Below are 26,095 nucleotides of genomic sequence, written 5' to 3' on the forward strand. Positions count from 1 at the left end.
ATGAAATACAGATAAGAGGAATACCTGAGTGTGACAACCACAGAGAAGGAAGATGTTTTGTGGATGTTGGAATAATGAGCCTTGAAGACTGGAGGGGACCATGAGTTCAGGAATGCAGAAGACCTATAAAAGCCAGAAAGGGCAAGGGTATGCTTCACTCAAAAATCTCCAGAAGGAACTTAGCCCAGCCCATACCTTGACTTTAGGACTTCTGAACTTCAGGCTGTGAGATTTTACATTTGTGTGTTGTAAGCCACTCAGTTTAGGGAAAGATAAGTATCATCAATTGAAAGCTAATACATATCCTCATCCTCTGTTCTCTGTTGTTTTCAGTTTACCATTCTCAATCTCTGTCCACAAATCACGTGCATCAGAAATAAATTAAAACACCAAAACTTTTCTCCTGGAATCTCTTTGGAAATGCAATCAAAATCGTTGAGCCAAACATTTTAGATCCTATAAATAAACAAGGCTTAGATTCAATGCTTAAAAAAATCCAAGATCTGTTTGCAAACGGTCCTTCCAAGTACTTGGTTTGGCGCATCAACTGGACAATATTTGTAATTGTGTAGTCACTGAATTCTCCATTGCAATGTAATCTTTACTTAGGGCTAGAAAAATTCCAGGACAAGGTATTAAATTTCAAATGTTGGTATTTCTGAACACTCCCACCTTTCCTATGTAATATGTCCATTTCTAAGTTTTGGGGTTTTGTTGTTGTTGTTGTTGTTGTTACTCCGTGTTTAAGGAGACCTTGTACAGCATAGAATTTTGAGGAAAAAATATCACTAACTTAAGCACAGTTAAAGTTGTAAGTAACTAGAAAGGGAAAAAATGTATCACAAACTAAGGTGCTTTAAGAACTTACCAGGATTCCTTTGTGGCCATTCTTTTGCATTCTATCCCCTATGACTTCAGCCAGAAAACATTAAAATAAGTTCCTTATACCATGCATGGTTTGCAGGTGAGGGTTGTCTGAGCTTTAATTTGCTGTTTGATTCGCCCCAGGATTTTCAGGTGTTGCACGAGGGAGTAAAGTACAGAACGTACCTCGGTTCTTGGTTGTCAGCCATTGGACGATGGCCATAGTATTATTAAACCATCCAAGCACGCTGGGTCTCAACCACAAAATTTAATTTTCCCTACTGCAGGGACTAATCAACTACCAGAGACTTCAAGACCTAAAGAGACTGTTTTTATCTGAAAAAAATTTCCCCCTTCAGACTGAAGTGGAGCTAATTTTAGTTTTGTCTATCCTCAGGGTTAACAAACATTGATAGAAATTCAGCATGATGAGAAACAGATAAGAGGTGGAATTTATATGAATACAATCTGTGTCATAAATTAAAGAAAGATGAAAACTCCAAGTTCCTTGGTGACACCTTAGTAAATAATGTTTAAGGATTCCACCATGGGCAGTACCACTGAACTAGTTAACTTACTATATTTTTACAAACTGTAGCTACCAGAGACATCTCCATTCTTTTGTGTTGTTCCCATAAGAATTCCTCCTTTTTTGCCCATTTCCTTTTTTAAAAAATGTTTATTTTTAGTTTTAGGTGGACACAATATCTTTATTTTATTTCAATGTGGTGTTGAGGATCGAACTCAGTGCCTCATGCATGCCAGGCGAGCACGCTACCATGAACCACATCCCCAGCCCACCCATTTCCTTTTTGGCACCTCTTCATTCTCCACTCTTATTATATCCCGCTTCTCAGTGCCAGAGTTTGGAATTGGTGATATTGAAGCAGAAAGGGAAGAAATTCACAGGTACTCAATGTCTGTGACACCAGTTCCAGGCTCTTTATAGACCTCTTTTGTAACAGAGAAGAGTGATTTCCAAAGTATTGGGGCCACTGGTTTTCAGGTGCCTATTACCAGCAACCAAATACTTCTAAGTGGTAATCTAAGCATCCTTTTAAATAATCAAGAATTTTAATAACAAGGAGGAACTGGTAACTATCCGTAAACCTTTCAACTATTACCATTTTTTTAAATTTAAAATTATTTTAATATCTGAGAACATAAAAATTGCACATATAAAATGATGGAATACTTCTCAAATCTACATGTCATATTTATGAAGAGGCTGATTCTAGTATATGTGCTGCCGAGACAAACACCCAACTGTTGTCTTTAAAACTGTTTAAAATAAGACAGACCCCCAAAAGAAAGAAGTAGAATCCATGTTTTTGACCACCTAAAGATAGCAGGCTACTGAAGCAAGAGATGCCACATGGCATTGATTGTACCTGGGTTGATGCAATCAATATGGAATAATAAAGCAGAATGGGCTGACTCTTGAGGTGGAAAAACTTTTGATTATGTGGATTACATGATCAGAAGCAGCAAATCCGTATGGCTCTGAGCCAAGTGACAATTGCAGGAAGGGCACTGTATCTCTTTCAAATACTTAAGGATGAGCTCATGGAGACATCAAAGAAGTAAGTTTCAACTATGGCAAAGGATTGATTAGATTGCTTTAGGACACAAGTTGTTTGGCATAACACTAGAGTTTGGGGGTAAATTCCAAGTACTTATACAGGTGACCCAAGACTTACAGCTGCTTAACTTGTAACTATTGTTCAGGAAATAATTATAATATAAGTGAAGGGTACAGTCAACATTATATGCCAGAGATCTCCTGGGAAGCATGGGATTTGGGAGACCAGCTTGAAGACCAACCGTGATTTTTGATCATTTCTATTGGAACATATAATCAAAGTTCTATAAATCAACTTAAAATATAGTTTTTCAAAACAATGTGCTTTTTGCCATGCCAAACTTATTCAGAGAAATCACACTAGTGCTTTATTTAATGCAGATATTTTATATACCCCTCCAAATGGAGTGGGAAGTTTATTCTGACTGAAGATTAAAATGTCTGTCAACCAGACTACTTGTCAGGTTTTAAAAAATCGAATAAAGAACTTTTGGACTACCTAAAAAGGCCTGGGTTTCACAGTAAAAGTATAAATATTCGACTAGAAGAAGACAAGATGGTAACAAGAAACTATATTATTCCTTTTGTACCCCTTAATGGGAATAATACTATTGGGTGTCTGTCCTAGCTTCATCTTCAGTCCTCATTTGAAAAAATGCCTCTTGTTGGGTGGCAGTGTGCTCAGTTCCAGGAGGTGGTTTCTCATGTGAATCATGAATAACCCCATTCGCTTGCCACTTTTTGATCATATAAGCCTGATATAAGAGCCAGTTCCGGCCAATGAGGTATAAGAAGAATTGTACAGAAAGTCTTTTATTCTTTCTGCCATCCCTTCCCGTACGTATCCCCTTCTGTTTGAGATGTGGTTTCATAAAGCTGTGATGATTGGTGTCTCTGCAGTTATTTTGAGGTCATCAGGGGAAATCTAAACTCCTCATTGGAAATGTATAGAGAAGAAACTTTGAAAGAAAGGGTTATTTATAAATATCATTAATTTCTATGTACAACCTAGGAATTACCTACTCTGGCCTTCTCGTTCTGGAAATAATAAATGTTTTACGTTTTATGTGTAAGTGACTTGTTGAGCATTTTGGACCTGCAGCCAAAAGCAGACTTAATGGCCAACTCAATGGACTCTTTCCTTCTGGGTGCTTTATCATGGAACTCAAGACATTCAGAAAACTTTAGAAAACAGATTTAAGGTCCTTGGACCAAAGAAGCAGGATGATTACCTAAAGGAAATTTTTTTTTTTTTTCTTTACGGGAAATGCTGGGAAGGGTTTGAACCAGAGCAATATTTCCCTTGTAAAATTTAACCCAAAACACAGGAAAAGGAATAGCTGGGTTTAAGATCTTTCCAAGATGAATGAATTCTATTGCACTTTTATATTTGGGAAGTTAAAAGAATTGAGAGGTCAGAATTCCTGCAAAAGTGTAGGATGCACCAAGCAACATTCTATTTAATTTTCTAAAATGTTCTCATTTGCTGTTTCTGAAATCTCTGGTAAATTTCCTGTGTTCCTGGAAATTGGGACATCTTAATTTTACTTAATAAAAGAGACATAGTCTCAATTACCTTCCAAAGGGAGAAAAATACTAGGAAGACCACTGTGTGTCTCCCAGCCGTAAAATTAATTTATGTTACCTTTCACCATAAGAAGTGTTTCTTAGGCAATTCCTGGGAAAAAGGAGAGGGTGAGGAGGAGGAAGAAAGGGTGGAGAAGAGGAGTGTCAGAGGAGGAATAGAATGAAATAATGGGCCTTTTAAATTCACCAGTCTGGCGATAAAGGTTGTACTACACACATGTTAAATTTATCAAAAGGAGGCAGGACAGCTCACATGACTAAGAGAGAAAGCAATTTTGAAGGGCTTTTTCAAAATGATTGCTGTTGAGCCTTCACAGGAAACATTAGCTTTAAAAGAAAGATGGAAACAGAAGGAAGTTCCTCCCAAAGAAAACAATTATAAGTATTCTTAATTGCCTGGAAATAATTTGTCATGTGAAATTGGCCCATGCACCATACATTTATATAAACGGTTTAGAGGCAACAGTGTTGTAGTACTGCATATTTTCTTTGCACATAGTGTTCTGATAACACGTTCAAGACAAGGGATCTGACTTTCACTTTTCTCTCTCTTCTCCTCCCTTCTCCACAGTGTCTTCTGCTTTTGGGGCCCGGGGAGGGACCGGGGGGAGGAAGAGCAGGCATAAAATAACTGCAAGAGTCAGTGACTGCTCCTCAATGTATTTTATTATTTCAGGAATTCATTCAAAGCTGGGCTGCAATTACACTTAAAACAGGAGAATAATGGGCTATTGACATGTATATGGTTTTAGAAATATAAGTCCTCATTTTCTCAGCTGGAATTTCCCCTACAATGTGCATTTGCATTACATTAGAGATCCTCTTTTGGTAAAAGAGGATCACATGTATTCAGACATTTTGACATTATCTGGGTCAGAGGGAACATTTAAAAGCAGTAGTCCACAAGCACCAAAGCTGTGTTACAGGCAAGCATCTCAGTGCATTAGGAAAGAGGCAGGCCAGCCCTGTGTGTCTCCCTGCATTGGCCATGTTTTATGACATACCTGCCTAACCCAGACATTAATCTACTGAAGATGGATTGGCCTGGTCATGGTCTTCTGCGAACCTTCAATGGCGTGTACATTACCTAAATTGAAATCTGCACTTTTTCATGCCACGTGTGGTTTGATGTGATGGTCCAAGGAATGCCGGGTGCATTAGAATTGGTTTTTATGTGGAGAGAATCTCCCCTCCTATTTACCTTTCAGCAGAGCAGCTGCAGGCTTTCCTTCTCAGTTGACAATGAAGGCATTCTTCTCCACTGCTTACCCCAAGAGTAGCTACCCTGGCCGGCTCCGAACTGCAAGGCCCTGGTTAGGTATGTAAGCAACTCAGTGCCTTTCCTGTTCCCAGAAGTGCCAAAGACATAATGAAAAAGGAATGCAGAAGTTTTCACCTGTTGTAATTGTCTAATAAAGCCCTGTACAATGAATTCTTTGTCATCTTCCCAGAAGAGGTCAGTTGTAAGTGTCAGCGATTACAGAGTGCTTTATGTGAATAGAAAGACCTGTATAATTGGTGTGATACTACAAGTAAAATCTCATGGAAGTTGCATAAGATGTCTGTAATTTTCTAATCCCCCACGTCCTAGTTCCCCAGACATGACACTCTTTATTTACACTGCACTTAACATTTCTTTCCTGAATGAGCAGGAAAGTAGACTTGTACTGGCCCCTCTATAATTAGTGGCATAAGGGGTGGGGGACCAGGAATTCAGAAACAGTGAATCCTTGTGAAACTGCCATCCCTGAATTTTACTGTATTTTGCAGGTTAAAACTGAAAGAGTAAACAGATACCATAGAGGTCCAGTTCATAGCCTTTATAGATGGACAACCTGATTTCAAATCTTACTGCTCCGTCTATTAGAGATGTGTGACCTTTGAACTTAATTTTTTTCACCAGTTGGTGCAGGTATGAAGATTAAGCAGCATTCTATAACCATTCTTTTTTTTTTTTCAACAGGTACTTCTGAAACACTTCCAAATCCTAAGCACTCTGTGTTTCTAGAAATTGGGGATAACAATGTTATATGTTGCTTTCATGAAGCCTAAAGTGCTTCATCCAGGAAAGCATTTAGCATGCAGCCCTTGGCACATAGTAAACATGCCATAAATCTGCTATTATTATCCTACTTACTGTAATAAAATATGCAGTCAGATTTCTATACTTCCTTTTGTACACATTCCATGCTATCATCTGAAAGAGCAACAGAAGGGTTATTTTAAACAATGGTATTGACACACTCCACAAAAGCAACTACTCATACTCTCAGGACAGATACTCTGTATAGTCTTTAGGTCTCTGTTTTTAGTTCAAGGTTATTGAGAACCAACTGCATGGCAGACACTCTTGTATTGGGTGAGTCTGGAAAAAGAGTCTTTGGCTCTTTCCAATTAGAAAGTCTTTTTGTTATCCAGAATGTTCCTGGAATAGCTTCAAAAAAGAAGTGATATTTCTCCTTGGTATAAATGCTCTCCATATTTTGATCCATGAAGGACCTATTCAATATTAGTGACAAAATGTGCCAATGTGGAGATTCAATCAAGCAATTTTAATTTTGTACCAAGAATCTTCCTGCCATAGAGCTGAGTTCACTTGTTTAATAAAGTTAAAAAATGAGAATGACATTGCTTGGCAGGGTGTTCTAGAACTGTGTTGTAAATGGTTGCAGCATAAATAAGGAGCCTATGGCAAATAGGTGGTCAAGAACTAAAGGAAAATGGGTTGATGGAGATGGGCAGGAAAGCTATACACCTGCTGGAGTGCTACCTGGCTTGAGCCAATTTCATTTTCCTCCCTATTTCTTAGACAATAAGTTTCCTTGATAATGGCAAAAACCTAACCAATTTAGACAACTGGAGAGATAGTTTCTGTTCCCGGCAGTTGGCTCCAAAGGGTAAGTGAGGAGCTTCAGGCTCTTTGAATAATACAAACTCTGTTCAGAGTAATTCCTTAGAATTTGTCTCACTGGCCTTAGGAAGGATTTGCAGAAAGCATTGAACATTTCAATGGAGACATTCAATTATTCACGCCTTTGAAGTGCTCTACTGAGAGCACAGAGAAATACTGTACACCTCTACCAGGAAATACCCTGAAAAGGTCAATCTACTGTTTCAATGAGTATGATTTATTTCCTAGACTTGGGAATAATGGCAGTTAAGCAAGACTTCAGAGTTGATAAATCTAATGACTAAATCATGAAATGTTTTTTAAAGTGCTGATAAAAAAAAAAATCTTGGTAGAAGTGAGCTCACATTTAAACAATTTCAAGTTTAAAGGCAGTTCTTTGTTGTTTTTCCCCAGGAAAATTATGAAGTCTTTCACCTGTTTTCCTTTGATACCTCTCTATTGTTTCTGGGAGTATTTGAGGGATAAAGTGTCTAGAGGGGTATCCCATTTTATAAAGCATCTTTGGAGAAGTGAAACCATCACATGGATGCAGGAAATGTGTAGTTTTGCTTCTAAATGGGCACTAAAATAGAATCGTCTTTTGATACCACTGGAGCTTTTAGTTTCCAGTTCCTTCATGGGCACCTGAAAGCATTAACAAGCACAAAAGTTCCTCCCAATGATACTTACCTAGATCATTTCCCCTTGCCTCACATTTTCCCTCCCCCTTACATTTTCCCACCCAACAATATGGCATCAGAGACCCAAAGACAAATAGAGGAAATAATTAACTTTCTAATTCAGAATGCTGGAGCTGTATCTTTACATCACACCATTTGCAAAAGTAAATTCTCGATGGATTAAAAATGTAAAAATAAAAAATGTAAAAGTAAAAATTTTATTAGAAGAAAAATGAGCATAATTTTATGACCTAAGAGGTAAAGAACAAAGAAGATCCTCTTTTAAAAAAAATCTAAAAACCAAAATAAAAATCTATAAGAAAAATAGGCATAATTATGATATCAAATTTTCAAGATGAGAAAGAGACTGGGAAAAAATATTTTCCAATATTTATACTCTCAAAAATTATTTAGAATAGATGAAGATATTAATTAAAAACAAAAGGTAAATTTCAAAGTGAGTCCAGGGCATTCTGTCATATCAAAGTAAATAAAACTATGGTGGCAAATCTAAGAGACAGAGGAACTAACCAGGAAGAGCTCCCAGTGGCCAAAGATGGAACATTTTGATCCCTAACATAAATAACATAGTACTATGTTATAATCTGAAGTATTATAAAAAATGCATGAGTATGTGCTGATATACATGACTAAGAAAATAAATAAAAAGGGAAGAAAGGCAAATAGTTCTTGCAAAAGAATTCCAACTACTTCCAGAGGTGCCACCCGGTTAGAAGGGGAACTTATGACCCGGCTCCTGCCCACCTTCCTCCCCTCTCCTATTGTGTAGTTGAATTCAATGACTTGTTTCCAAAGAATAAAATGTGGAAAGAGGAGAAAAATAACTTTATGGTGAAAAACTCGATAAGCACTACCTTGGTCACATGATCAAATTTATCCGTAGCAGTCAAGAGTCCATTGATATTATGTACACCCTGGTAGGATGTGATGAGGAGGTCGTCATCTCTGTGAAACAAATAACACAAGTCTTTTTGGAGGAAAAAATATCAGAATAATCACGTTCAGTGCCATTAACAAAGTACCTGACCAATACTTCTAAACTGTCAAAGTCATATAAAGCAGAGAAATAATGAGATACTATCACAGGACAGAACAGTCTCAAGAGGTAGAGATGGTGACCAAATTCAACCTGGACTAGAATACAAAGCTATGGGAGTGAAACAAGTAACAAGTAAATACCAAATAACACCTAGAACTTAATGAATAGTGTCATGCCAGTGTTGGTTTCTTAGATGATACATGCAGCACAGTGATGTAAGATGTCAACAATAGGAGAAGCAGGTTCAAGGGACAAAGGAACTGTCTGCACTACCTTTCCAACTTTTTCTATAGATTCCCCAATTATACCAAAATAAAACACTTATTTAAAAGGAGGAAGGGAGGAAGCAAAAGAAAAATAACCCTATTTTGGGCAAAAGAGCATAAACAGAAAATGGGTAAAGAGCATAAACAGAAACTTCACAAATCAGGAAACATAAATGCCCAATGGAAAGATACTCAACTTTATAATGATCAAGGAAATGCAAATCAAAACATATATGAGATTTTAAAAATTTGATATTAAGATGGGAAAAGTGAATATCTTAGTAAATGACTGGGGAATGTAAATTAGTGCTCGTAAAGCAATATACATTGGCATTTAAAACATATAAATGTCTAGAAATTCCACTACTTTATTGCCTATCTTTATAGTGCATAATGATCCTATGTGTGAGTATTCATTTCGGTATCATTTCAAAGAGCAAACACTTGAAAATAATGCATCAATCAGTAGGAAGATCACTAAAAATTTATATTTATAACCTGGAATACTGTTTCCATTAAAAAGAACCAGGTAGATTTACATACAATAATATATAGTATATAAGTTACAAAATATATGTAAAGTATTTATACTTTATAATGTATGCTATGTATCATGATATAAATAATGTAATGGATAATGGATAGAGCCATGAAAAAAATGGTTTAGTGAAGAGTTGATTTACAGAATGTCACCCTCTCACTGAGGTAACATACAGAAGCACATGCAAAGTGGAAGGCTCTCTCCAAAAACCACACAGGTACATACACTCTATGTCAAAACTAAGGAGAAGATATGTAAGAATGAATATCAAAGTAAAGATGGTGTGTACAATGGATAGCAGACAATGTGAAAATGTCATATGGGGATATAAGGAGAAGAGGGCAGTGATACTTTGAAAACAATACATCTTTATTTAAACAAATACTTTAAGTAATGATATAAATAGCTATTTAAACAAAATAAACACAGAGGTTGCTCCATAATAATGGTCTGTTCTTTGAACAGCCTCAGAAATTCAGTAGGTTTTGGATGGCTACAGAAATCGGAATGTTTAATAAATAATGCCAGATGATTCCAAGGTAGTGGGCCTATTAGATATTTCATTGGAGAAACCAAAAGACAGCAAGAAGTTTCAAGTTACTTTTTTTGAGCTGGCTATGACCAATTTTACATGTTCTACAGCCAATGGTAGGTTAGACCCAAGTTATGCTCTAATGACAAATAAGAAAACGATTAAGGTAGATGGAAGATACAGATATCTTCAATATGTGTAAAATTAGAAAGTGCGTCTGCTTACGAACAGGTGATCTTCCTATTATGGATCTACAGAATTAAACACTTACCTACTCAGTCACAAAGGGTAGGTCTCCACTTTTGTTTATGACAAAGCAGATGTGCTGTCTGCAGCCATATTCACCTGCATGACTAAGAAAAGAGCTATCCTAAGCATTCTTGAATTTATTAAAGAGAATTTATTCCACCTTCCCTTGAAGAGCAGCAAGGCAGGGACTTCAGAGAAGCCAAGAATGTTGTCCTAGTCATGCTCCTTCCACATGGAAAGAAACAACTAAGATTAGAAAAGGACGGAACCCCTAACAATATAGACGCATATGAATAAAAACTATGATGTTATTCAAAGAAGCTGTACCTTTTAAGAGGCAGTTCTATCATTCAAAGACATCAATCCTTTAAATTTTTTCTTCATGCCATGTTTCTCCATATGTTATTAAAAATGAATTTTCACTTTTTATATATAACAGATTAATGGTCCTCATTCTTTCACTTCTTTCTGCATCCGTGTCCTTTGTGGTCCTCAACCAGACTTGCTCTGGGCTTAACCACAAATTTTTGGCCAATGGAACTTGAAAATGGGTCTTACAGTCTATCTGTACTTGGGATCTTGGAATGCCTGCCAGTGCCACCATAGGAAGAGCCCTGAGTTAGCTATTGGATCACAAGACCACATAGCCAACATACTCCCATTGTCCCCAACCCAACATATTGCAATGGAACCATCTGACCAGTGATTCATCTGGCAAATGTCTGGAGACATATGAGTAAACCCAGACCCAATCAGGAGCTTAGCCGGACCAGAAGAAGACCCACCCACCATTATTGTCAACCAAGAAAATCTTTAAATGGTTAAATTTTAGAGTGGCTCTGTGATAAAATAAATAAATGATACAGCATGAGCACTTTTAGATTAATGAGATTTTATGATATTCCTTATATACTTAACAATATAGAAATTGTGAAACTCCCTAATGCTGAAAATTTTTTTAGTGTTTCATGATCTATCTTCATGAGATGGAAGTAGATAAAATGTGAAACTCAATTTACATCCAAAGGTCTTATATTTGGTTCATCCTTCTGGCACTCAATATCCAACCCCCCTGTGAACCTTCTCTAGTTGAGTACAAGTTTTGTATAAGGCCTTTATGTGACTAAGTTAATGGACATGTAGTTAACCTGTATAATAATGATATTTGAATATTAGCATCTTGATTAGGTATTGTTCTCAGGACCATTCCCTTGGACAACAATGAGAAACATTCTACATCCCAGCACATTCCTAGGAAGAAATTCAGCATACATTTCCTCCAAGAAAAGGTTTAATAATATCATTAGCAGACTCAAAAATTGCAAACATGTTTGGTGCTCTCTGCACCCCAGTTATGTTTTACCCAGGACTGGTTTGAATTGTATATTGGTGGAAACTGTTTGATTATTCAAACAAAATAAATTTAATTGTTCACATGAGTTTACACTTAAATAGATAACATTATTTGTTTCCGCTATAGACTTGGCTCAACTTTGCCTTTCAAAAGATAAGACGCTATTTAACTTCTCAGATTTCCCCCAAAAAGGAGCCATCCAAATGAAACCATCATATTAAACAGATCTGAAAGGAGTGAGTTTAGATGCTGCCTGCCAGGAAGAATCATCTACTGGACTCCAGTTCACAGAGAGTAGGAAGATCAACACTTTCCCTATTCTATCTTATTCCAACTTCAGTCAGTGAGATACCCAAGGATGCTGAAGCAATTATAATTCAGCACCAACAATAACAGTTCTAGCATCCTCCCCTTTTGGTTCTTCTCCCTAACCTGTTTAAGGTGCTTTGGAGATCTCCAGATAAATGCCATAAAGCTTGCTTGACTAATGTATATCTTGATTGCTATCAAATTTATCTTATTTTCAATGTGGAGAAAACATCCAAAGGAATAATGTTGAAGCATTTGAAACCTATCAGTTTTAAGTTGTAACCCACCTCATAAAAACAGCAAAAGCTAAAAGATGTTGGAATGAGATCAACAACTTTACCCTCAGGGCATGTCTGACGGGTTCATATGGTGTGACACTACATTGTGTACAACCAGAGACATTAAAAGTTGTTCTACAATTGTTTACAATGAATCAAAATGCATTCTGCTGTCATATATACCTAATTAGAATAAATAAATTAATAAATTTAATAATTTTTTAAAATACACAAGCAAAAGCTAAAAGCAAATGTCTTTGCCAAAACCAGTCTATGAAATAATGCATTTTGGTTCATGCTCAGGAATCAAAAAACAAGGATGACAACACACTGCTTAAACACCTGCATCTATTTAAAACCATTATTTTTGAATGGGTAGAAATATAATTTATTTTAAAGTTATCCTTATGGCCCAGAATTAAGGGCAGTGGCATACATTTTGTTAACTTCTAGCAGTGTGATTGTTATTAAAGGAATACATTCAGTGCTTTTACATTTACATTCTTATGTGCAAAGCAAACACAAACCAGAAGATGTTTATCATACACAAGCACTGTGCTCACCCAAGCAATCAAACCTGAATTTTTTGTGACCATTATGAATTGCTAATTATGGTTACTGCAGCATCTTATGTGAAATACTGGCATTAGGGGTGATAGAATTTGAATACGTGTCCCTTTAGAAAGAAGTGGTTCTGAATATTACTAATTTGATCTCCCTGCCTCTGTCTAGGTGATTCGTTGAGAGGTGAATCATTTAGTTTATTCTAAAAAAAATCAGACACCCTTACCCATCTCTATTTATTGTTCCTTTAAATTGCTGCAAGACCTTTAAAATAAGAATGCAGTGGCTGCCTCTGTAAAATTGGGAGGAGATAGAGGATAGGCGATTGCAAAAGTACACAAGAGAGTTTTCAGTAGTCAAGGAAAATGTTCTCAATCTTATTTGAGGTGGTATTTGCAAACTCATGAAACCATATACTTAAAATCTGTACATTGCATTTTAAAATGAGAAAGGAGTCAAATCAAATAGGGGCTTGGGGCCATAGTAAAAGATTTGTATTTCTTTGTGTGAGATGCAAATTCATTAAATGCTTTCCAGTGAAGGAGTAATGTTTCTCCTTTAACATTTTCCTTTTGAGCAAAGCTCTGTCCATGATAAAGTTGATGTTCTGTAGCAGAGCAAAACTGGAAGGAGGGAAGGCATTCATGGGGGTTATTGCAGTAGTTCAGGAAAGGCCTGACGTTGGCTAGGCTGAGGTGGTTGCAGTGGAGGTGGTGAGAAGTGGTGGTACTTTTGGAATAGACTTCAGGATTCCTCCTTTTGGGAGAGAGGGGGAAGCAATTGATTACATGTCTAGCAACTCTTGAAGTGCTTGAGGTGTTAGCCAACAAGTAAATATTTACATGCATTTCTACAACACTTTCTGTGGTAAATTTAAGATATTAGGGTACAATGTCATTGACACTATTCTCTGTGAGAAGTGGAATCTAGATCTTTAGTTGAACCCATGCAGGCTTTGTGAAAATTTTAACCAAGAAAAAAAAGGTTAAAAGTGATAAAACTAGTCCTGCACCACTTTCTAGTCTTAGGTCTTAAGATGCAACAGTTATGGGCTGGGGATGTGGCTTAGTGGGCAAGTGCTTGCCAACTAGCACACACAAGGCCCTGGGTATGATCCCTAGCACTGTAGGAGAAAAGAAAACAAAAACCAAACAACAAAAACAAAACAACAAGATAAAACAAACAAACAAACAAAAACTCAAGCAAGCTGCTTCTATTTTCAGTTTCTAGGAGCCCCCAGCTGCCATGCTGGAGGGGGCTTAGATGTTCCAGTTGACCATCATAGCTTAGCCCAGTCTTCTATCTCTTTCCTCCAGGAAGTTAGACATTTGACCAGCCCATCCACTAGTCCAAATCATGTGGAACAAAAGAACCATCCAGCTGAGCCCCAATCCAAACTCCTGGCCCACACAACTGTGAGGCATAATCAGATCATTGTGGCTTAAAACAATCACTTTGGATTGTTTGTTGTACAGTGACTATAACCAGAGTAGCCTCATGGGCATGTTTCTTCTTTGTTTTTGTTCTTCCCTTTTCTTACGTTGTTGATTTATCTTGCTGCAATTCCTTCATGCCACTAAAGAAAACAAATGGTTTTTTCTTTGTTCCTAAAGTCCTCATATAGTCAGGGTCATAAGAAAAACGTAATAGACAATGAACCATCCATTGCTTGTGGTAAGGCATAATGTATCAAAACAACTGGTTTCTGAGAGAAAGTAAGGTCTATCCTGTATAACCTGTCTTAGAGGAGAATTAGCTTTGAACGCAATGCCTCCTAACTCTTGACCTTGCTTTCTTCCTCATATTGAACTCAGTTAAATCCTTTAAAAAACGCATGGGGTTCTTTATTTACAAGGAGGGTAATTTTCATTGCTACATATTTCCCATCATTGTCAGAGAGCACAGGGAGCAATGGCTTCCTGGCTCCCCCTCTGTCCTCACAGACCTTGTTTCCCCTCCATCAACCTCTCCTTGCCCTCAGATCCTTCCTGTGATGTTCAAGGACTTCAAAAGTGTGGCTCACAGCCTACTTGCATCAAAATCACCTGTGTGACTTATTTAAAAATGCACATTCCCTGGCCCCATAAACCTCATGAGTCAGAATCCCAGGGAGTGGGGCCCAGCAGTCCCCATTTTAAACAAGCTTCCAGATGATCTTACACTTGAATTACCATCTTTCGGAACATATTCCTTGCTTTGCTTTTATGCTTCTTCCCATTATCAACACATATAAATTATCTCAATGTGATTTTGAAGAGTAGCAGTTTTAACCTGTCAAGGTTTCTAAGTTATATCTTCTCTTTCCTCATTTCCTGTTTTTTTTTTTATTCTGTCTCCTTTTCTTCTTATTGTCAACTAACTAATCAAGCAGCTCCTCTAGCAATAATCTTTAAAGCTTACAGGTTTCTTTATATGAATTTGGTTTTGTTTCTGTTAAGTGTTAGAGTTTTTCTCTCTCTCCAAGAGACATCATTACAGCAGTCATTTAAAAAATTGAAAGGGAGTTGATCTCCAGGTAACTAATCAGAGAAGCATTTCATTATATGTAGGTTACCACATTATTTATGATTCCAGTTGTTTCAATTTGGCTGGAAAAAGAGCTGCCTAATACTGTTCTGTCCTTCTTCTGAATACTATATTTATATTATTCATGTATCAGAACACACACCTGTGTCTTTTTCACACAATCTGGTAAATATTATATTTAAACCTTACAAAGGCATTGATGCAGAACTGGACTCTGGATGGACCAATCAAGATGCAGGAGGAGCAGGTTTTAGGAAACCAAGATGATGTGTCCTCAGCCACCTGAAAAAACACGAAGAATTCAGGTTACATATGGAAATCATTAGGTGTTTTTCTTGTCCGTTCCTGATGGGTTTTCTCCCAACACTCCCTGTGAAGAGTAGGTGATCAGGGTGAGTTCATTCACATGCCCTGGTTCCATTTCTCAAGGAGCATGTATTGATTACCACCATAGTTCAAAGCAGGGTCTTGAGTGGTGAGGTGGAAGAATCATTCAGAGCAATAGGGAATGGAGGGGGACCCCACTGGCAACTGGGATTCTTGAACTCCCAGGTAACACAGAGAATGAAGTAATTTATGAACTGTACCGTACTAGTTACAGTAAAATTGTATGGTACAATTTAGGGCAAACTATATTTCTCCAAATAGTGATTTCATTTCGACCTTAACAGTTACTCTGCAGTCTATAAAATATTTACATTGCCTTTCTAAACATATACATTATTTACTGTACAGTCTATAAAATATTTATGTGATTTTCTCTAAAGATACTGTATGTGGTGTGTTATTTTTGTTCATTTTTTTTTCTCCCCTAGAAGAAGGCATGCAATGAACTGGGTTTTTTTTTTTTCTTTTTCTTTTAAATCAAGGAAAAGTAGCAAAGAAGCAGACACTACAAAACTGAAGAGGTGATAACCTTCGTTTTTGTTTTTTTAATATATTTTTTATTTGTTCCTTTTAGTTATACATGATAGCTGAATGCATTTCGACATCTTCATACATGGAGTATGATTTTGCATTCATGTGGTTGTGCATGATGTGGCGTTACACTGGGTGTAGATTCATATGTGAACATAGGAAAGTTATGTTCAATTCATTCTACTGCTTTCCCATTCAAATTCTCCCCTTTACCCCATCCCCCTCTGTTCAATCTTCCACTTCCCCTGCCACCACCCCCCCCCACACACACATATTGTGAGTCAGCATCCGCATATCAGAAAGAACATTCGGCCTTTGGTTTTTTGGGATCACCTTATTTCACTTAGCATGATAGCCTCCAGTTCCATTAATTTACTGGCAAATACCATAATTTCATTCTTATTTATGGCTGAGTAGTATTCCATTGTGTATATGTACAACATTTTCTTTATTCATCTTTTGAAGGGCATCTAGGTTCCCTATTGTGCATTGAGCTGCTATGAATATTGATGTGCCTATATCACTATAGTATACTGATTTTAAGTTCTTTGGGTATATGTCAAGGAGTGGGATAACTAGGTCAAATGGTGCAGCCACTCTAGAAAGCAGTATGGAGATTCCTCACAAAACTTAGAATGATACCCTTATTCTTGATGGATCTGCTTCCACCTGTCAACATGCTATATATCTGTGCTGCTGGAGGGACAAGAGACCATGAGGAGCAGACAATTACCAGGTATCAGGTGCTTTGAGGTAACTGTGAAGAGCTGAAAGAGGAACTTGATGTATACCCATTTGCTATAATTTGGGTCTTAAATGCCTCCCCAAAGGTCCATGTGCTAAATACTTGTTCCACAAAATGGCACTATGAGGAACCTTTAAGAGGTAGGTCCCTGTAGGAGGTCTTAGGATGACTGAAGGTGTACCCATAAAGGGGGTTGTAGGATTTGATCTCTTCTCTCTCTCCCTTTTAATTCCAGCTATGAGATAAGTAGTTTTGCCCTGCCATGCACTTCCTTCATGATGTGCTGCCTTGCCACAGATCCAAAGGCAACAAGGACAACAAATCATGGGCTTAAACCTCCAAAAATTGTGTCTGGTAAGTTGACTATAAAGTCTCTTTAAAATTCGATTGTATCAGGTATTTGTAATAGTAACACAAAGGTGACATACAACATCCAAATTTCAATGAAGGAAAACACATGTGTATGCACACTACCTAAGACATAACAAATACGAATCATTTATCTAGCCTAATTGCCTCTGCTATAGTATAGACCTCAGACTCTCCATCTTGACTGAATAATTCCTATACCCTCATCTAATTTGGCTTAAATTTAAAGCCATTTTCCTGAGATGTGGCAGAAATATAAATAGGACAACTGAGGTATTCATTGAAAGAATTGGGACTTGTTTTGTTTCGGACATTAAATATCTAAATTCATGTGTAAGATAATTCAAGAAAGTTTAGACACGAAATGTTTAGGTTATAAGAGTCTTACCCCAATCAGTGCATTAACAACAGGTAACTATAGATAGGTAGGGTATGACTGGAGGAGGTGGGTCCCTGGGGTATGTATTTGTTCTTGTTGAGCAGAGCTCACTCTCTTCTTGTTGGTACCATGTCCTGAGTTGTTTCCCTTGGCCACACACTTTGCCATGACATCTGCCTCACCTCAGACCTCAAGGAATGGAATAAGCTGTCTATCAACTGAGACCTCAGGAACCATGAGTCCTCAAATAAACTTTTCAATCTCTAATTGTTCTTGTCCGGTCTTTTGGTCACAAAAGCTAACTAAAATAGGGCTGAATTGATACTATCATGATCTCCCTTTTCTTTAAAGTTTACACAGCCCTCCAAGTAAATAGTATTTCAAATTGAAGTCTCCCAAAGATTTCTCCAGTAGCCTGTAAAAGCTTCACATGGTTTAGAATAAAATAGTGTGACAGAGGGGCTTTGTCTATCCGTTGCCAAGTATCTGGCTAAGAAGAAGAAGAAGAAAAAAATGTCCACCATGAGATATTTTGTCTTTACAATAGTAATTTGGTTTGAAGTTATCCAGTTAGGGTCCAGACTTGGTTCACATTCACTGGAATGCAGAGTACCATTAGTTTTCCAGATTATAGGGAAAATAGTCTTCATTTGCAGAAACTCAGAACAGAGGGGGATGGTTTAGAGCTCATTAAAAACCATTTACACTAAGCTAGATGTCAGCATACTTTGAAAGAGGCCTATTAGTTAATGTATACAAGAAGTTATCAGCACTTATGATAAGTCAAAGTAACCAAACAGTGAAACCCATTAGATGCTACTCAAACGACAGTTGGGCTTTAAGAAATGTTTTAGATAAATTAGATTGAGATTGGCAGAAAAAAAAAATAGCACTTACAAGAAAGGATTTTTATTTAGAATCCTTACCTGGAGCCAAAAATCCTGAGTTTTGACTGACCCTGAATGATTAAATTGTCTACAGTGATATGGTGACCTCACAGGGGACACAGAGGACATAATCACATTACAACTAGGGTTGTTTTTTTTTTCTTTTTGTGTTTATAATGAATATAATAGACAAGATCTTCACCAACACCCAGAGTGTTATTGCTTCCAAAGATGGTAATTTAAAACCTCTCTTCCTCAACGTAGTCTGCAGGTCCTACAAGGAAAAAGCAGCCCTGGTCTGCAGTTCTGATAATCTGGCTAGATCTAGGAATAACATTTAGAACCTTTAGAGGAATATTGTTGCTAATGGATCTGCAGAAAATGCAAGTAGTGCATATCATCTCTAACAAGTAGAGTCTGTTGACGACTGAGAAGTGACACATATGATTTTTATAGTCAGTTGAACAGCAGCATAGATAAGGAAAAACAGGGAGCCTAAGCCCAAATGGCCAGAGTGGATGATCTTTCAATGTCAAAGGCCAATTTATAGGAGGACCCAACATTTTCATGAAAGGACAGTGATTGAAACTATAGTTCTGTGCCATATTAGATAAATTATCTTAATACATTCTATATGTAAAATATTCAAAATAGGCATGAGTGTCAGTTCCTAGCAAAGGGGGAAAAATCAGTGATACATAAGTCCATGTCAAATTTTAACCAGTTTAGATATTTGTGCAATCTTAGTTATTAGCTAATTGGAAATCTTGCCTTTGGGTAATTAAATTATTTGACCCCATATAAATTTTTGAATAAAAGTCAACTAAATGCCAGAGAATACCTTTAAAGCTAATAATTTTTGTTTAGCATAATTGATTTTAAGCTTTTTTTTTTCCTGCCAACAACTTGATAGTAGATCTTGTTTTTTCTAGTTTGGATATTTTTAGTACTTAACAACAAAGACATCGTTGTCAGAGGAAAGAATTGTCACCATTTTCTTCTCAATAGCATCGAGATATTCACTTAGCTAGACAAAAAGTCAAATAAAATTATTTGAATTGAGTGGTTAAAAAAAGAAAACCAAAAATTTTAAATATTAATTTTGTATCTTCTTTGTTAAAATTTTTACAGGGCTTTCACTAGGATGTGGTAAAAAAAATAATAAGTAAATACTTATGAATTCCTACTACTAGCCAAAAATTGTTCTATGTTAATTAACCACATGTAATAATTTACTTAGTCTTCACAATAATCCTGTGAGGCTGATACCACTTTAATACCCAAATTACAGAGATGGAGACTGAGATTTAGAGAAAGTTGATGAATCTGCTCAAGATCATATGTCAAATAAATGGGAGAGCCAAGATTTGAATGCACCTATGTGATACTGCATCTGGGTTTAATCTGACTGCCTTGATGAAGCAGTCTTCAGGTAGCCCAAGGACAAACGAATTTTACTTACCAAAAATAAAAATTCAGAGAGTGCTGATTAATTCTGATGTCTTAGTAGATTAGAGAGTGAAATAATAACAACCTTGATATGGGTATTGGAAATATTTAGAAGAGAATGAGGGATCAAAAATAATGATATGTATGATGGAGGTGAGGGAAATGACTTGAAGGGAGGTGAGACAGGCATGAAAAACAAAGAGCAAGCCCGCCTCCTTTGAGACACCTAACCATGCTCAGAAGACACCTCAAAGCAAAGGAAAGAGGACACAAGTTCAGGAGCAGGTGAGTCAGATCCTGTTGCTGCAAGCATTGGTGGCCAGGATGCTGCCTTTTCTCTCCTGGCTAGGAGCTCCGTGAAACATCTTCAGTGACATCGCTTTGATGTCTGTGGGTCTCTCCTTGGCCTCTTGGTATTTGCTATCGGATACCTGTCCGTTAGGAAAATAGTTTATGAGTGGCTATTACAGAGATCACATTATAAAGTAGATAAGACGACATATTTAGGCCAAGTTTGCCCTTGTCAAAAATAAAGATTATTTTGTGAACTGTTGAAGACATTATTAGATTTGTAGTAAGGATAGCTGAGTTCAAATTTTGGCCTTTCACTGACTATATATTTGATTTTGTGAAAATGCCCTAAATACATTTTAGCTTTCTTTCTAGAGAGCTTTTCAAAATTATACTGAATAATTAGTTTTTGTTATTGTTGCACCGTTTTAAGGTGAGTGCAGCAAATAAGTGCGATTAATTGCCTTTTATCTCTTGTTAAAAAGGTAGGTCATAATCTTTTTTTTTCTCTGTGCAGGAATGCTATAATCATCCATACAATAACTGCATGGTTCAAGTTCGTAAACATCCATTACCACATTATCTGCATTACTTGTGCTAAATGTTTGTAAGAGAAAAAACAAACACTACAAACAAAGCTGGTCCATTAAACATTCCATATTACTTTAAAACCTAGTACTTTAAGTTATAGTATGTTTAGATTAAAAATATACATAATTAAAGTCAGCAAAATTCTGAAATTGTTCTATTGAAAGGACAGTGGCCTTTAGCGCTATTGCTATAATAATTTGTAGGCAGATCAACTATTATTGGAGATTAAATTAAGCTTGATTTGGCTTTGCAAAAACAGAAACCTTTCAGCTTGGTACCTAGTGAAAAGGGGAGTTATTCATGAGGCAGGCTTTCAAACACATGGACGAATAGTATAGTCAGTTCTTCAGTTAGCTACAGGTGGGTGAATATAACAAACAGAATTAGTTCTAAGTGTCCCAAGGGTCACAAAATGTCTACTCCATTTCTCAGGTCTGGGTGTTTCAGTTTAGCTCCACCTGTCTTGTTATTTTCTGTCTCTTTCACTAGGCTGGATTTCATTGCTTCTACGTGGTCCCACGTGGTAACCCAAAGTTAATTTCATCTTACAGGTTCAATACTCCCGTCCTGATTCTTTATAGAGCTAGCATGAATACTCCAGATGGAGTGTGCATCTCTCAATCTTTAATTACGGAGAGGAGGGGCATGAGCAACTTGAATATTCATCTTTCATATTTTAATATAACTTTATATTTGGAAAAGTTAAATATAACCATTATTTCATTATGCAAATTCTGGAAAGGATCACTCTACTGAATCTTCTTGGGGAATGAGAGAAAATGTTAAAATTTAGAGATGCACTTAACTGATTTCTCTATCTCTGTATGAGTTCAAATTTAGGAGAGAGCGAGAGATGGCCTAACTTTTGCCAGCCAATGAATTGACTGACCTTAGGGCAGATTTTCTATCTCTGGGCTGGTTTACTGTGCTGTAAAGAAGGATCTCTTGGAGCCAACTATCCTTTTCCTTCAATGGGAGATAAGAGGGATGTCCTTACCATAGATGAGCATTGTGGGTGATGAAGTTCTGCTGGCTCCCTAACCGTGTTAAGTGGGTGGTGAAAGTGGCCAGGCTTCCTAAGCCTGGCTCTCAAATTTGAAGAAAGGGGTACAAAGAATTAAGGAAAGAGCATTTGGGATAGGAGATATTTCATAAGCAAAAGTATCTAAAATATAGTTTCTATTAAATACTTACAGGTCAATGGATCTACAGTCGTAGATTTACATCAGATCAGCTCTTGAGGTGGGATCCCAAGAAGTTTTGTATCCAACATCACAAATGCTGGACTTTTGGGCAAAAATTCTTGGCTGAAAGCTGGCAAGTTTAGTGACTTATCTACCATTAGGAAGAAGTGGCTAGAACCCACTACAAAGAGAGAGGCTACTGGTCTAGGACTTCAGTGAATTTTCTTCCTAAACATGGCTTTCTAAGTTGAAATGTAGGGCAGGATTACAGTTCCCACAAAAAAGTTCAGAAATGTTCTTCAAAGAGTTTTTCTTCCTTGCTTGCTTCCAGGGAAGTGACTTTTCCTTGGAGTCAAGTAATAAAGCCAAGATGAGGAGGTGTAGGGGTGCGTGTGTGTGTGTGTGTGTGTGTGTGTTTGCATGGAGGAAGGAAGGAGGCTATGGAGGACAGTCACAGCTAGCTTTCTGTTATAATTTTGCCTCTCAGCCCTATTCCATGCGTCCTCCTTCTAACTTATCTCAGACCCAAAGAGAGGAAAGGTAGGGACTCCAGAGTCCACAGAAATAGAGAGGAAGTTAGTCATTTCAATGAGCTGGATGATTTAGAGACCGTTCCTACTGGGGAGGAGAATGCTCTGCGAAATTTTCTTCTTTTTAAGGCCAACATCCGTGTGCAATATTTACAGGATATACTATAATAGGTGACCCAGATAGGATTATGTGCAGCATTTTTATGGTTCTCATTCATTTCTCCTTTTAAGTTGTACTGTCTTTATCCCACATGGGCTTAAGAAGAGGCTGGGTTTTTCTCGGCCTAGGCCTGCTGAGACAGCTCCTGGTATGCCTATTTTGACTTCTCTGTCCCATCATCCCTGCAGTTGTCAGTTTATTTTGCCTTCGGGTGGAACGGGGCCTCTCCCTTCCTGAGTGCTTTGTCACTACTCAGTCAGCAAGTTATCAACCCTCCTCTCTCTGCAGCGGTTTCTCCTCTTGCCTCCCGCTTCCCAGAACACATCCAGGGATGTCCAGGAGCATCTCCACTGCCTTCTGGAATCCTCTTTTCCTTATTCTGTAAGCTGGAGGAAGAGGTTTTTGAAAACCTTTTTTTTAGGTTGTGGGGAACCAGGCTTTTCGAGGCCTCTCTGAGGGAGGAGAGCCCATTCCCAGGGCTCACACAGGCCAGAAGTTATTGGCTTATGAATGCTGTTGCTTTGTTTTGAAAGCCTGCATGAGTCTGTTATTGTTGGGTACCCCAGAGGCTAATCACTCAGAGGGAGTTTGATCCTGTCCTGTCTGAGAGAGAACACTGCAGAGCCTTTGTCTCCTCGCTGCCTGCCCACCAAAGCAGGGGCTCCTCCTGCCTGGGGTTTCCCAGCATTCCCCAGCCACCCTCTCTGCAGCAGAGCAAAACATTCACACCAGGAACTCACAAAGGTGGAAGCGGCAGGGGATTCGCAATTTTGAAGTAAATTCATCAGGTTGTCTCAAAGCACAATATTCATGAAAGCTTCCCTGTATATAATTTTTAGAACTTTTTTTTTTAAAAAAATTCCTCTATTGTGAAATACAATACGCATTTAGGAAAAATAATGCATAAAACCCATAGGTTCATTCCAGTTAATGAATGTTAAAAGCAAACAAATGTGTAACTGCCACTTTATTTAAAAGTCTGTTTTTTAAGGCAGAAAAAAAGGCTCTTAAAATCTGAACCCTTTTGACTTATGGAAAATAAATAGGAATACATAAGTGAAAATATTGATTTGGGTTTTAATATCTTAATGGTGCAATTATTGTTCTATGTTCATATATTTTTGTGGAAAAATAATTGACTCTGTAGAGAAACCATTTTGTGAAACAAAATTTTATTCCAGAGTTACCTCCTCTTATCAAACTGCTATATTTCCAAACCATCTTCTGCAAGGCTTAACCCATGAAAAGTAAATTAATCTGTATATCAGAGGAGAAAAAAATACATTTTTGTTTTGTATTTACAAAGTAAAGCAACTGCAAAATTTGCTAGTGCATCTAGATATCTGATATGAATCATTTTTAAAGAGCATTTTATTTATGGTCATTCTTCCCCTTCCCAAAACAACACTCTAGAGATGACTATAGTGAAATTTTGTCACCTCTGCAAATCTGTATCTACTCTGTGCTAGATACTGCTCTAGATGCTTGAGCCATATGACAGAAAAAAAGCAAACCAAAAAACACAGACCCCCTTGCTGTTGTGGAGCGTACACTATAGTAGCAAAGAAGGAAGACATAATAATCAACATCACATATACATAAATTATACACCACACTAGGAAGTGATGAGTGCTGTTGAAGAAAGAAAACACACAGTTGGATCACAGAATTGAAAATGCAGGGTGGGGGTGACGGATAGCTTGCTGTATTAAATAGGGCTGTCAGGATGAGTTTTCTTGAAAAGAGGACTTGTAAGTTTATGATTTTTAAAAGATTGATGAAGGTGGGGGAGTTCACCAGATAGATAATGGGAGAACGTCCCAGAGGTGGGAGAAGAAACCACTTGAGCAAAGGGCTAAGATGGTAACATGACAAGTTGTCTGAGGAGTGGCAAGAGGGGCACCCATAGGAGCTGGACCAGTGGTAGGAGCAAAAGAGGAGTCCGGGGAAGTTGGAGATCTGGGGACCAGGTCACAAGAGGCTGCCAGGTCTCTGTGAAGACTTTTGCCTCAGTTGTAGGATGATGGTGGAAACTCCTGGAATTTAACTTCAAAAGGGATGAGCCAGTTATTAAACTATTGTCTCTTGACTCCAAACTCATCCTTCTTACCTTGACTTTGTAATCCTGGGGATGGAACTCTGCAAACCACACTCCTTTAAGTAAGTTGCTCTTCTATTCAGTTCTGCCATCCAGAGGTAGGAGGAGGAGACTGCAGGAATGAAGGAGGGAGGAGAGACTTGCCCCTTCCTATTTGCTCCTTGTGGGCTTCTGATTGCTCCCTGTTCCCAGCAGTGCTTCTTGGAACCAGTGGGAGCAGGTCCGTTCCTTAGCAGAGTTAGCAGTGCTTTTAGCTCTCCAGAACTAGCCTCAGCACAGCCTCTCAGATACACTAGCACCTGTCAGTCAGTGCCTCGCCTTAGAGGCCTGAACTACTATGTTTCAATATTTGCAACCATTTCCCCTCTATTCACCAGCTGTGGTAGCTGCTTCCTCCCATTTCTACCTCCATTATACCTCTGTGCTTATTCAGTTACTCAGTTCATAATTCTATAGAGTTAGAAACTGTTTATATTGAATTCTCTGAAACATAATTGGTGTGATTCCTTTCTCCTGAATGGGCCACAATGAGGAATCATTATTGCTGCTGTATTGTACATAGACTAATATGAGGCTAGAATAGAAATAAGGAGAGACCTTAGAAAACTAATGTATAATGCAAGCAAGAAATTCTCAGAACAGGGAAGAAGCAATGGAGGAGATGAGAGGTACCTAAATTCTGGATATATTATAAATTAAAAAAAAGCTGATTGATTTCCTGAAATTTGGATTTGAGGGGTGATAAAGAAAGAATAAAGGATGTATAAAAGGGCATTTTTAGTCTGGGGAAGTAGAAGGATGAATTTGCTGCCAACCAAGAAGGGGAAAGCTGTAGATAAAATAGAAACAGGGGAAATAATAAGTTCAATGTTGGATATATTACTCAGACATAAACAGAGATGTCAAGTAGGTGGTTGGATATAACCACAGAGCTAATTTTCATTCTTTTTACATGGCCCTGAGCCATGATCACACCTTTTGCTACACTATAAATATAACTTGAATGATTTATGCTCTTGTAGTTAAATTATCCTCAAGAATTTTAATCATTTGGATCAAAGTGCAGATGTTAGAATGAGCTAGAACTAAGTTTGAATCTTGGCTCCTTGGTTGACCTGCTACATTTAATAAAATAAGTAACCTCACTAAGCCTAAATTTCAGCAACTCCTGAAATGAGGATAATAATAGCAGTTTTACAGTAATTGAAAAGT

Source organism: Urocitellus parryii, chromosome 4, assembly GCF_045843805.1.
Source record: "Urocitellus parryii isolate mUroPar1 chromosome 4, mUroPar1.hap1, whole genome shotgun sequence".
NCBI lineage: Eukaryota > Metazoa > Chordata > Mammalia > Rodentia > Sciuridae > Urocitellus > Urocitellus parryii.